The 12,881-nt window shown below is 38.9% G+C and overlaps 1 protein-coding gene across 2 annotated transcripts in view; it reads left to right on the top strand.

Annotated features, from left to right (window-relative positions):
* Positions 1-704: 704 nt before the first annotated feature.
* MRPL1 (mitochondrial ribosomal protein L1) overlaps positions 705-12,881 on the top strand; it is a 168,145-nt gene continuing 155,968 nt past the window's right edge. For both annotated transcript variants that reach the window (XM_023737613.1, XM_023737612.1), the window contains exon 1: positions 705-966. The gene's annotated coding sequence lies outside the window, so the exon portion shown is untranslated. The remainder of the gene's footprint in view (positions 967-12,881) is intronic.

The following is a 12,881-nucleotide window of genomic DNA, read 5'->3' as shown; positions in this document are numbered from 1 at the left end:
CGGTGGCGGCGGGGCTGAGGGCAGCAAAGACATGCAGGCAGCCCGCCGGGGGGAGAGGCACCGGCCGGAGGGGACGTGGGGCGGGCAGGCCGGGCCGGGCTGCCTGAGGAACGGCAGAGACGGCGACGAGGGCAGCTGAAGCGAGCGAGAAGAAGGATAGGGGTGCGGGGAGGGGGACGAGGGCTGCGCCGCCGGGCTTCGAGGACGTTGACCCTGAGCGCGCAGGAGAGGCCCCGCGGCCGCGGCCGCCGACGCGAAGGTCCCCGCCCGAGGGAGCTGCGCCTTCCCAGCCGCCGAAGTCGCGGCTATTACTCCGGGAGCAGCTCGGAGCCTGGCCTTGGCCTTGGCCTCCTGGCGCTGGGGCTGCCGCCGCTGTGGGGGTTGCTGCTATGCCTGCTGCTGCCGAGGCCGACGCTGCTGCACAGCTTTCGGTGCCTTCGCTCGCGCTCACACACATTCACACCCCCGAAAGCCGGGGGAGAGGCGTCGGGGCGATATTGGTATTGAGATTAATAACAAGGTGCAGAGAGTGAGAGGAGAAGGGTTGATTGACGTGGAGGGGCTGGCGGGAGTCAGTCACTCCCCCGCGCTGAGGGGTGGGGTGAGGGGTAGGAGGCGGAGCAGCGCCGGGGCGGAGCTCCAGAGCCGCGCCTTGGCCCCACCCCTTGTGTGCTGCGTATTGTCGTAGTGCGCGTGCGCTGGGCAGTGTTCTTCCTTCTCTTTTTCTTGACCCTTGCTGTTTCTTTCTTCCTTTCCTTGGCTGAGTGACAAGCAGAGCTGGGAAAGCTAGTAGGGTATCAAAAACACACATACACAAAGCTTCACCCGTGTTTTTGCGTGAACTCGGCGCTGTTTACTACAAGCTCGCCGGAGGCGCCTAACAGCGAAGCCGAGCGCTGATCTGGGTGACTAATGAGACATCAGATGAAGTGAGGAGACCAAAGAAAATATTTCCTGACATCTTCAGTGAGTTTTTTAAAAATGTGTAGCATCTGTAAGTTGTATCGTGAAAGGTAAATAGAAGAACCTGTGACTCTCTGTGGTAACCCGTCCTATTTTCAAATTCTCCCGTCTCGCGATAGTAATTACATTGGCAGTTTATGCGTGCCAGCTACAGAATGAAAACATTAAGATGAAAACTAGAAATGTTAATGTTTCCTTGGTGAATGTGGTCTCGACATTTTAAGTTTCTGGAGTTTCATTTCATTTCTGTGGATCAGCTTCAGCTTTTACCGACAGCACTACAACAAGCAAATTACACAGGCTCTAAGGGTAAAATACTACTGTTGCAGTTTTGCACAATTTCAATCTCTTTCTCAATGCATGCTTCAGGATTGTGTATTTACCAGTGTTGGCCAAGGGTATATGAATAGCTTTCGGTATTTTTTTCCCACCGGAGATTTGTTCAGCACACTAAGCACGTTGTGTTTGCTGCTATTAATCTTAGGTTCTGTTATTGAATGTAAAATGCCTTCATCTCCTGGGGGGGGGAAGGTGCGGTGAAAATGTGAATGATCATTTAGCCAGAACTGAACAGCTATTAAGAGTCCACCATTGCAGAAGCACAATTGCACCGCCTTTTATCTTTGTCACCAGCAAGTGTGAGTTGGTGAGTCAGGGAGTGAGTGGGCGAGTAAGTGAAGAAGCCCCTCAGGACAGAGAAGACCTAAGGCTACTTTGTTTTTCACCGGTGTTGAGTTTACATTTCCCTTCCTAGTATTACACCACCCTCATACCAACTTCTGTAATAGATGTCAAAATGGTGTTAATCCTGGAAGAAGTCCCGTTCATTCCCAACTGTCTAGAGTATAAATGATTAAATTATCTTTGACTTTGTAAGCAATAAAGCCAAACAAGTCACTTTAGGAGCCCAGAATAGTAAACTTCCCTTAATGGCATCTTGCCACAGCATTTCTCCTTGGCGCACAAACTCTCCTCCCCAAGGAGAAATACTACCAAATGTTGAAGAAAAGAGGGAAGTAAACATCTGAAAAAATACAAATTTAGATTGTGATAGCCTCACAGATTTAAGTTTCTTCAAATATCCATAGATATATAGATTTCTGGCTATTCAATTATACAGTAAATAAACATATAGCATGTATTGTGTTCCAGACACTGTATTTGGTATTGGAGATACAAAGTTAAACATACACAGTCCCTTTCCTTAAGTAGCTGTAGGGGAAGCAGACATATAAACAGGAAATTCTCATAGAACAAACCAGAAATGAAAGTATGAAAGATAGCACAAAATTAATCACAATGTCAGAGGATAAGGTTGATGTAAATACAGCTGACATTTTCACTTGAGCCATGTGATATCTGCCCACCCTCACAGGCTGACTAGCATTAGTGACTGGGTGTGAGGGAAGAGAGGAGGGCCATACGGATGTTAATAAACAGTAATGGTAGGGTTTGCTGGTCCTGAAGCTCGGGTTTATGTATAGAAAGTTCATTGTTGGCCTCTAATGTTAAATAGTAAATGCATCAACATCCATTGAAAAAGAAGGTAATTTGTAACATTTAGAGTTAAGAATAGTAGAGATTATTATTAAAATGTCAGTTGAGTGCAGTTTAAGTTTAGATAGTCTTTACTCTCAAGGAGGAAACCCTGGTGGCATAGTGGTCAAGAGCTATGGCTGCTATCCAAAAGGTTGGCAGTTTGAATCCACCAGTCGCTCCTTAGAACTCTGGGGCAGTTCTACCCTGTCCTATCGGATCAGTATGAGTCAGAATCAACTTGATGGCAGTGGGTTTTTTTTTTTTGGGGAGGGGTACTCTTAAGGATGTTTTCTTTATATCATATTAAATGGATTGACTCACTGAAAACAAGAAAATACTTTTATGTAACTTGTATAATTATATCATTCGAAAATAGATTGCTTTTCTCACTTGCAATAAGATTGAGATTAGAGAAACAATCATTTTTTAAGTTGCCGTTGTACAAATTATATTAGCTGAGAAATTAAATCTTCGTTAATATAAAAAAAACTCCCTCTTAAAACTCCAGTTCAAAGGACAAATGCCAACAACAAAAGAGTAGCACTTCAGCCATTTTAAAAAATAGTTTTATAGTAGATCAAGGTTTGGAACAAAATAGTAGCCTGCTTTTGATATCTTTTCAAATAAGATTACAGTGGGAATTATGCATGTGTGTCAGATATTATAATTTTTTAGTTAAGACTAGAGATAAGAAAGCAATGAAAAAAACCTCTCTTTAAAGAAGTGATTTATCCAATTGAAAGCTTCTGGCTTAAGTAAGGCCTTTTTGACCAAATTGCTTTAATAGCAGCAGTGAGTAGGTACAATTTGTTCTGAAACATTTATGTTCATTTGTATTATTACAGAAGTGGTCCATTCTTTCTTAAAAATAAAGTACTTGAAGTTCTAGAGACCACCTGTATCTTTTTCAAATTAGCAAATAATATTTGATCTGAATAAATCTTCCTCTCCATGTATTTTTCTGTTGGTAGCACAGGTAGCTAGACCCAGAAAAATCCTTTATATTTCCTTATAACTATGTTCATCTCTTTTCTGAAATTCTACTGAGTAGCTTGCTCAAAAGGCAAAGATTTCAATTTTTGACAAGCGTATTATTACTACTTGATAAAGAATCAATTATTTTACTGACTTCAGTACACAGTTTTATACCAATAACACATAATTTTTCAAGTGTCACATGTAAATGTATTCAGTAAGGTATAATTAGTAAAATAATTTAATGTAATTTTACCTGATAGTCATTAGTACAATAACTTTTTAAACAAGCCCTATTCAGAATAATCTTGAATTTTTACTTCCCAGACCTCCTGACAGGGCCTCCAAACTATTTTACAGTGACATATTCTACCTTTCATTGAACTACATTCCTCTCTGTCTTCCCATATTTTGCTCATCTCGTTCCTCTTCCTCTCTATATATATCCTCATTGCTTTATTTCTTATATTTCTATAAGACACTATCTACCATAGGTATGTTCATCCAGGGAAGATGGCTTTACTGATTGCCTCAGCCCTCTCTGTGTCCACCCAGTCTCTCTTTCCATCACCCCTCTTTTGTTTCTTTCTTCCAGAATAACTGTGGGTGACACAAAGGACCATCATACTATCTTAGCCAAATATGAACATTTTCCATCATTACTAATAGTATAAATACCATATGATACATCAGTCCTAGATAAGACGGTAAATAGGCAAAGTTAATCTTGGCACCTCCTGCCTCCTCTTTCTGCAATCCCATTCTCAAGTCCCTTCATCTCTGAATATTCAGAATATCCACCCCAACTCCGTCAACCTCAGTATCACTCTGTTGGCACTTTCCTATATTCCAGGCAAGAACCACCACCAATAAATGTCCAGTTCCTCAGTTTGTCAAGGACTTGAAGATAATTGGCATGCTAACCAATCAATAAAATCAATTGTTTTAATGCTATACTCCAAGGATCCTCACAGAGTCAGTGAAGACATGTTTTAGAAGCTGCCTAGAGTACCCAGAGGGGACCTGATAGTTGAGACCTCAACTAGAATGCCTGTATTTTATGTTTTACGTATTGGCCATCTATTTGTCTGCCCAATAACCTTCTTTTTTCTGCGAATAATGCTTCTTTTCATTCAGGAGACTATTCCTGCCTGTACTATAAACAAGTATTCTAGTGGCAGCTGCAGCCCAAGAAAGTCCCCCAGCTTCTTGGCTGAAGGGTGGGCTTATGATTCAAATGAAAACAAGCAAAGTTCTTCCCCAGGATGTTTTCAGGTGGAACTAAGGGATGAAGGACTCTCCCTTGGCTCTAAGTGTAGAGCCAAGAAGGAAGTCTGAGAGTGGCCAGTGGCCACATATTGCCTTGGTAGCATGAAGCCAGCACATAGAGATGACAAGTGGAGAGAGCAAGTCCTGGCAGTGCTGCGGTTCCAGGTTCCAGTCATCCCTAGAGTCCAGCTGCACCTTTTCACATATCACATAGTGTGGCTAAATTAACTAGTAAATTCTCTTCTACTTCGAAACTAACTTGAGTTGTACCTCTGCAACCAAAGCATCCTGACTAATACGTTGTGTTTCTGCATGAGAATTCTTTCAAAGAAGGCTCACTGCTGCTAAAATAGATTTGAAAATCACTGAACTAACTTACAATAAGGTATTATTATTAGTTGAATCACAGTCTACCAAACCTTAAAGATCACCTGATCCTACTTCCTCATTTTCCAAATGAGGAACCCGAGGCAAAGTGATTTGCCAGACATCACCCAGGCAATCAATACCAAAGTCAGTGTTAGAAAGTGGTGTCTAAATACCTAGTTCAGTTCTCTTCGTTACTGTTGTCTGTTTTATTCCTCCCGAAGGTATTTTAAGAGGCAATTCCTTAGAAATACAACCGTAACCTAAAAGATTAATAAATCACAATGGCAATTTCAGACACTGACTGCTTAGTGGGAAGATATTTGGCAGCATGGAGGCCATAACAGACCCTTTCTCCTCTTTGAGCTCCTCAAAAGTTTTTCATATTGGACCCAAATACGCTCTTTGAGCCTTGTATGGTCACATTTACAAGTTTTAATTACCATCTTTATGCTTATGACTCACAAATCTGCATCTCCAATCTAGAGTTCTCTCCACACGTTCAGATTTATTGCCAATTTCCTCCTGGATATTTCCATCTGGGCAGTTTACACATATTTTGAACTCAGTATTTCTAAAACTGAGCTCACTATCTTTCCTCCAAAGTCTGTTGCTTACCTTGTATGACAGATTCTCTCTCATTAAAAATGGTACCACCTTGCTACTGGCTGGTCATGTAATCATCTGAATCCTAGGAGTAATCCTTAACTTTTCTCTCCCCTACTCACCAAAGATCTACCCTGTCTAGCTCCTAAATGTTTTCATTAATCTGTTCACTCTTCTCCATCGGGTGCACTGCCAATATACGCCAATGCACTGCCAGTTCAGCCTGTCACCTCTTGCCTGAGCTTTTAAATTTTGTCTATTAATCTGTCTTCCTGCTATGTATAATGCTGTCGTCCTCCTGAAACATATTCTGTTTGTATGACTCTGTTGTTTAAAATCCTTCAACGAGTCCCCATAATTTATAAAATATAACCTAATTTCACAAGTGTGTGTCCCTTAATGATCCCCAACTACCACCACCTGCAGCCACTTGACCGCCTCTCTCTCACACCTGCCTTTAATGAACTACTTGTCATTTCTGAAATAGGGCATGCTCTCTTAGTTTTGTACGTACTATTTCCTGAGCGTGGTATGTTCTTTCCCAGTTTGTCCTCCTCTTAAAATCATCCTTCAAGATTTAACTCAAGCATTACTTCCTCTATGAAGCCTTCTCTAAAAGCCCTACTAGGTGCTCCTTTAGCACACTGTGCACAACTCTATTACAATAAGAGAGACACCACATTTGTGCAGATGAATTAGAAAACATTCTCCCCTGAGTGGATGCAGTCTGTCAAAGCACAGCTCCCACTCAACATCTTGGCCAGATGCCTTTGTGCCATATGCAGACTGAAACAACCATATCACAGTATACTGTCATTACCTGTGAATGTACACATCTGTCTTTCACATGCTAAACCATAAGCTCCGTCTTTATTCCTAGCACATCGGAATGTCTGGTACATAATTCTGAAGAAATATTTGCTTAATTAATTAATCAATGGTAGCACTTCTCCAGTCACACCAAAACCCACTGCCGTCAAGTTGATTCCGACTCATAGCAACCCCATAGGATAGAGTAGAATTGCCTCATAGAGTTTCCAAGGCTGTAATCTTTATGGAAGCAGACTGCCACATCTTTCTCCCATGGAGCAGCTAGTGGGTTCGAAACGCTGACCTGTCAGTTAGCAGCCAAGAGCTTAACGACCGCACCATCAGGACTCCCGAATCATACTATGTAGTCTTAATTTACTAGCAATTAGTTGACAGTAAAAGAGATCAGAAATAGCAGTAACTTTGCAAAATAAAGATTATTTTCTTCTCACATAAAAGAAGTCTGGAAGTAGTCAATTCGGGGCTCATATGGCACATCTGTGGTCAGTAGGGACCCAGCTCCTTCTATCTTTGGCTTTGCTATCCTTAGAACTTGGCTTCTATTCCTGCCTCATGGTCCAGCAGGGCTATCAGGGCCACCTTGTATGGTTGTGCAGTCTGTATACTACACAAAGGCACCTGGCCAAGAAGTGAGTGGAGACTATATACTTTGAGGCAGTACATCAACCCAAAGGAGGAACTTTTTCAAATCCATCTGCATGGATGGATGCTTCTTTCTGTTGTGTTCAAAGGCATTGAAAAGGTTGGCTGAGATCTTATAACCACTGAGGTTCCAGCTATCATATCTGTTTTCCTGGCAGGGCAAAAATTACCCCCACCCCAAGCACTTTCCTGAAAGTTCCACCCCAAAAATATCTGCCTAGATTTCATTGACGAAAACTTAACGGCAGGACACAACTCACTGAAAGGAAGACTTGGAAACATAGTTTTCAGCTGAGCACACTAATACCATAAATAAACTACTGGGCAGTCTAAGTGTGGCATACATATAATTTGTTACTTCGACACTGGATGGTTGGTGAGTCCAGAGAAATAGAGTTAACGCATTCTACTGATTTTCCTAACTAAAAGTTTTAACTCTAGCAAAGCAAATTTACAATTATGTTATCTAAATTACAGCAAGACACTTTCAACAAAACTTTCATGGTCTGTTAAACCAATATCTCTCCCTCCCTCTGCTCCTCCCTCCCTCCCTCCCTCCTTCCTTCCTTCCTGTCTTTCTATGAAAGGTCGGTAGAGTTTGTTTACAGTATCCCAAAGAACACCTATATTTTTAAATTCTGAGTCCTTCAGGCACTAGATCCAGTGCTGCTTCTTTCATGAAGCCTTACTTAATGCCCCTACAACCAGATACAACTTCCTCCCGATCTGAATGCACACAGCACTTTAAGGATAGAGACACTTATCATATGGTATATACGTAGCACTTTCATCTTGGCCTTATAGTTATTTGTATTTGTGTAGTACATGGATCATCTGCCCCACTAGGCTATAAGCTCTTTGAAGGAAGGAATTCTGACATATAAACTTAGTGTACTAAAAATTCTATGGCCTTTGGAGTCAGACAGACCTGGGTATAAATTTTGGTTCTGCCGTTTACTATGTAATCCCAGGCAAATTGTGCTTCATCTGAAACATAAGTATAGTATCTACTTGCTGGGTTGGCATGAAAACAAATGAAATAGTAAATATTAAGCCTGCAATAGTAGGCACTCCATCTTTCTTGATTAAATTAATAAATAATAGTATACATGCTTGTGCCGATTTATGTTTAATGTTGTGAATTTTTCAAAGATGTCTTCAAGGAGCAGCTACTATGCTTTCTCCTGTAAGATTTTATGATAAGGGAAAAAAATTTTTTTAAAAAGCCGGTCAACATAATTAGAAGACAAAACCACAAGTAGAAAATAACTGAATGTACATGTGAATTCAAGAAATCTCTTTACAAATAATCTCCAGGTAACCATAGCCTGGAAGATTATGGAGATACCCAGATGTATTTGCAGAGGACTGGGAGGCAGGAGAGATGTGTTCTACTTCCAGTTCTATCATTAAATAAGTTTTGCTACTCTTGGCAATGTATCAGGATCTTCATTTCTCAGCTTCCTTGTCTATCAAAAAAGGGGGGATAAAAACAGGATATTACATACCTTAACCACCTTGAAGGTGAAATAAGGTAACTAAGTAAAAATATAATGATAAAGAATAAATAACCAAAAAATGCTACATAATTATTATAAGTCTTGTCATTATTTTATTACAATAAGACAAATAGTTTTAAAAAATATGACTCTTTTGGCTCTCTTCCTTCAATGAATTTTTTATAATCAGCTCTAGTGGTTTTTAAATGATAGCACAACCCAGTTTGTTCCCCAAAACTAATCTACCCTTTTTATTTCCTTCTTTTTTTCTTTGCTTCCTTCTTTCCTTCCTTCTTCCTTTCTTCCTTCTTTCCTCCTTCCTTTCTTTAGTAGTGTGGCACTTAAAACTGTCTGATCAATTAAATTAATATTTTCACCTAACCGACTCTTTTGGTGGGTAGAAGAAGATTATATGCTAATGCATGGGTTGATTTACATACTTGCTTTACCCAAAATACCAAATGTCACTATGTTCTCATGCTAAAAGCATAGAGTAAAGATATGCTTTACTGTTTTTCTCTTTCTTGTTTTTATGACAATTTGTAATTCTGTGTAACAAGCATGAGCTAGATATTGAAATCATAGAAAGATTATATGACATCAACTGAAACCTCACACAGATAGGTGAATCTGTTAAAAAAAATTATACTCAGTTGCTGTATGGATGATGTTTCAGATGAGAACTTTCCATGAAATTTATTTTTATTGATTAAAAAATAAAGTAGATGTTCAACTTTTAGATTTATTTTTGTTTTTATTTTTATCATATGCTTTTTAAAATTTAAAATATTAGCACAAGCAGGAGTGCATGAAGAAAAGAGGTAGAAAACATTGTACATTTTATCAAGATTTTACTATCTGGCATGTTATTCTGAAAGTACTGCATAGTACCATAATTTTCCTGAAGTATTGTGAGGAATGGATATTTCATATGCTCTAAATTTTCTATTTGAAGCATTTTTATATTTCTTTCAGGAACCAAGTACATTTTTCTGGGATTTTTCCTGTCAACAAAAGACATTTACGTATGTTGTTCTTGTTAGTTGTTGCCAAGTTGGCTTTGACTCATGGCAACCTAATATAGAACAGAACAAAACATTGCCTGGTCCTGTGCAATCTGCATGATTGTTGATATGTTTGAGTCCATTGTTGTGGCTGTTGTGTCAGTCTGTCCCACTGAGGGTTTCCCTCATTTTTGTTGACACTCTGCTTAACCAAAGTGCTTGGTAAAGTAGAGACGTTTAAGTATAGCCTCTAAAAATAAGCCGTATACCATGCTGAAGAGAGTGCTAAACTAGCTGTACCATTTGGCTGAGGCCAAAGTAGGAAGTTTCTTCCCACTGAAATGAAGATAGCGGGGTCTGCTGAGTTACCCCATCACAGATAAGAAGCTGGGACAGCAAGAGAGAAATTGGTAAACAGGCAGCTACAGGTGGAACAAAGATAGAATAGCAGGTTTATTCCCCATGGTGGGAGGTATTGAAGAGACTCTGTGCAGATGTGCTAACATATTTTAACAGTCCGCTACATCCTATATGATAAAGAAAGTAGAGAGTTGTCTTTTGACCTAGCAACCCCACTCACCAATAAAATGTGCTCTAATGAATGTCAAGCTCTGGCCCATTTGGTTTGCCACTCCTCCTTCCTAAGAGAAAGAGTTCCATCCAGCATTTCCTACAGTGAGAAGAGGAGCTGAGGTCTTAACAACTTACAGAAAACTCTCAGAAATATTTGGCTAATAGAAAAAGAGAGGGATAGGAGTGGAGTTGGGTGAAAGCATTTTGCAGGAGACTAGAGGTTCAGGATTCACTTGTGAAATCAAAACCCAGCAAAATCTGAGTTTTGTCAGATTCCCTTCCAATTATACAGGCTGGTGAATCATGGGGAAACTATCATTTCATGAGAACTATGTATTTTTGTTGTTGTTAATAGCCTTTTATTAATAAATTTGCATTGTAAAAAATTAGAAAATACAGAGAAGCAAAAATAAAAGTATTATACTTCCACTATGCTTAACACCTTAGATGAGCCATGGTGGTGCAGTGGTCAGAGCACTCAAGTGCTAACTGAAAGGTCTGTAGTTCGAATCCACCAGCCACTGCTTGGGAAAAAGATGTGGCAGTGTGCTTCCAGAAGGATTTACAGCCTTGGAAACCCAATGAGGCAATTCTGCTCTGTCCTGTTGGGTGGCTGTGAGTTGGAACCGACTCGACTGACAGCAATGGGTTTGGTTTTTTGGTATACTTAACACCTTAGTAGTATGTATCATTATAGAACTCTATACATTTGTTTAACTAAATGAATTCACACCATATATGCTGTTTTATAACCTGTTTTTATTAGCTAATGATGTCCATATATTTTAGTAAATTTTTATTTAATATAATATACAGAATATATTTTAAAATTTTTCAGTTGACACATAAATGTCCTTTAGACCTAGTATCTCCAAACCAGTCTCCAATTCAGAATACAATTCCACACATTGTATTCAGTTATTACGGCTCTTAAAGTCTTTCTTGATCTAGCCCTATCCCTTTTTTATGATCCTAACTGGTTCAAGGGACCAGGACAATTGTAGTGAAGAATGTCACACTTTCTGTTTCATCTAATTGCTTCATTTTGTTATCATCTGGTTTGTTCTACTATCCCCTATATTTTTATAAACTGGATGTTACATCTGAAGGCTTAATTGATTCAAATTAAACTTTTTATAGAACATAGGTATATTCTGTATTTCATGTTGTATCACATCAGAAGACACCTAATAACTGATTGACCCACCATAAATGATGCTTAATTTAGACTCTAGACAAGGATAAAGACAGCACCCTCATTCCCCAAATCTAGCTCAATATGTTGTGTATGTAGGGACTTAATAATTGGTGAAATGTGGAGTTCAATATTGCTTCTTGCCCTTAAAGATTTTACACATTAAGAAAGAAGCCTTAATTTGGTTTTAGAATCTATCATCTAACCTTTTGATTTTGTTTTTATGTTGATAGTACATTTAACCTTTGTGATTAAGTTTTCCTTTGTATGTTATTAAAATTAGTTTTCATACACCAACTTATGCTAGGGTACTGTGGCCTAGAAACACACTGTATGGAAGGTGCAAACAAGCCAGATGTTAACATCTTGCAACATATAGTCCACCCATTAAATGATTTACATTTTTTAATTTGAGATTTATATACTCTAGAATAACTCTTTAAATGTCAAGCATTAGTTTTTTAAAAAATAATACCAGCTGCTGATATACCTACATAAAAGTTGATGAACTTCTGCCAGCTGGCCTTTAAAATAATCATTACTTAAAAGAATTTTGCTCTTTTCTGCAACAAGGATAATTTTGTTATTCATATTCTTTCCACAATTATACTCTTTTCTATTTAGCTTGTCTATATTGGTGACCCAGTCCCAAAAAAATAACCAAAAGCCTAATATTTCTAATATTTCAAATCATCTAACTTCTTAATTTTCCATGTATTATGACGTTCTATATCTACACTGTACTCAATATGGCTATTTTTCTACAAACTTTCAGAGTTAACTATTTTAGCTGAATAGACCAACAAAACCTGTTTTTTTTGACAAAACTTATGAAATGGAACAAATCTTTTGATGTGTAGATAGAGCTGCTGTTTCACTCTTTAGTTCTAAAATGACTCATGATCATCACATATTTTAATTTGCATTCTCTTTTGTTAACCTTTTCAGTTCTTCTTTCTGTCAACCCGAACTTACAAGTGAGGAGTCCAGCATATGATGTGATTTAAGAGAATCACTACATAAAACTCTTTTCCCCGTTGCTTGTTATAATGACTGAAAACCCTCCATGTGGATTCAGTCCTTTGAAATAAAACTTTCATAAAATACCATGTTAAAATGTGCATCACCTTAAATTAGCATGTCCCAATACCTATTATGCAGAACACTTCTATGAAATTCTCGGGGTATGGGAAAATGGGAGATATGGGGTGGTCAGATTAAATTCAGGAAATGCTACATACTACATTTTTTCTCTCGAAAATTTACAATACTCTTAAGCTTAACAAGAAAATTGAGGTCTTACCAAAAGAAACACGTTTAACTTTGTCTAACCCAGTGTTTCTCAAATATATTGACCAAAGAGCTCTACTTAACACCCATAAATATTGCATAGTACATATTCTGTGGAGTATACTTTGG

Source organism: Trichechus manatus, unplaced genomic scaffold, assembly GCF_000243295.1.
Source record: "Trichechus manatus latirostris isolate Lorelei unplaced genomic scaffold, TriManLat1.0 scaffold00105, whole genome shotgun sequence".
NCBI classification, from domain to species: Eukaryota; Metazoa; Chordata; class Mammalia; order Sirenia; family Trichechidae; genus Trichechus; species Trichechus manatus.
Note: the sequence above shows the minus strand (reverse complement) of the source record. Positions and strands in the feature narration are given on the sequence as shown.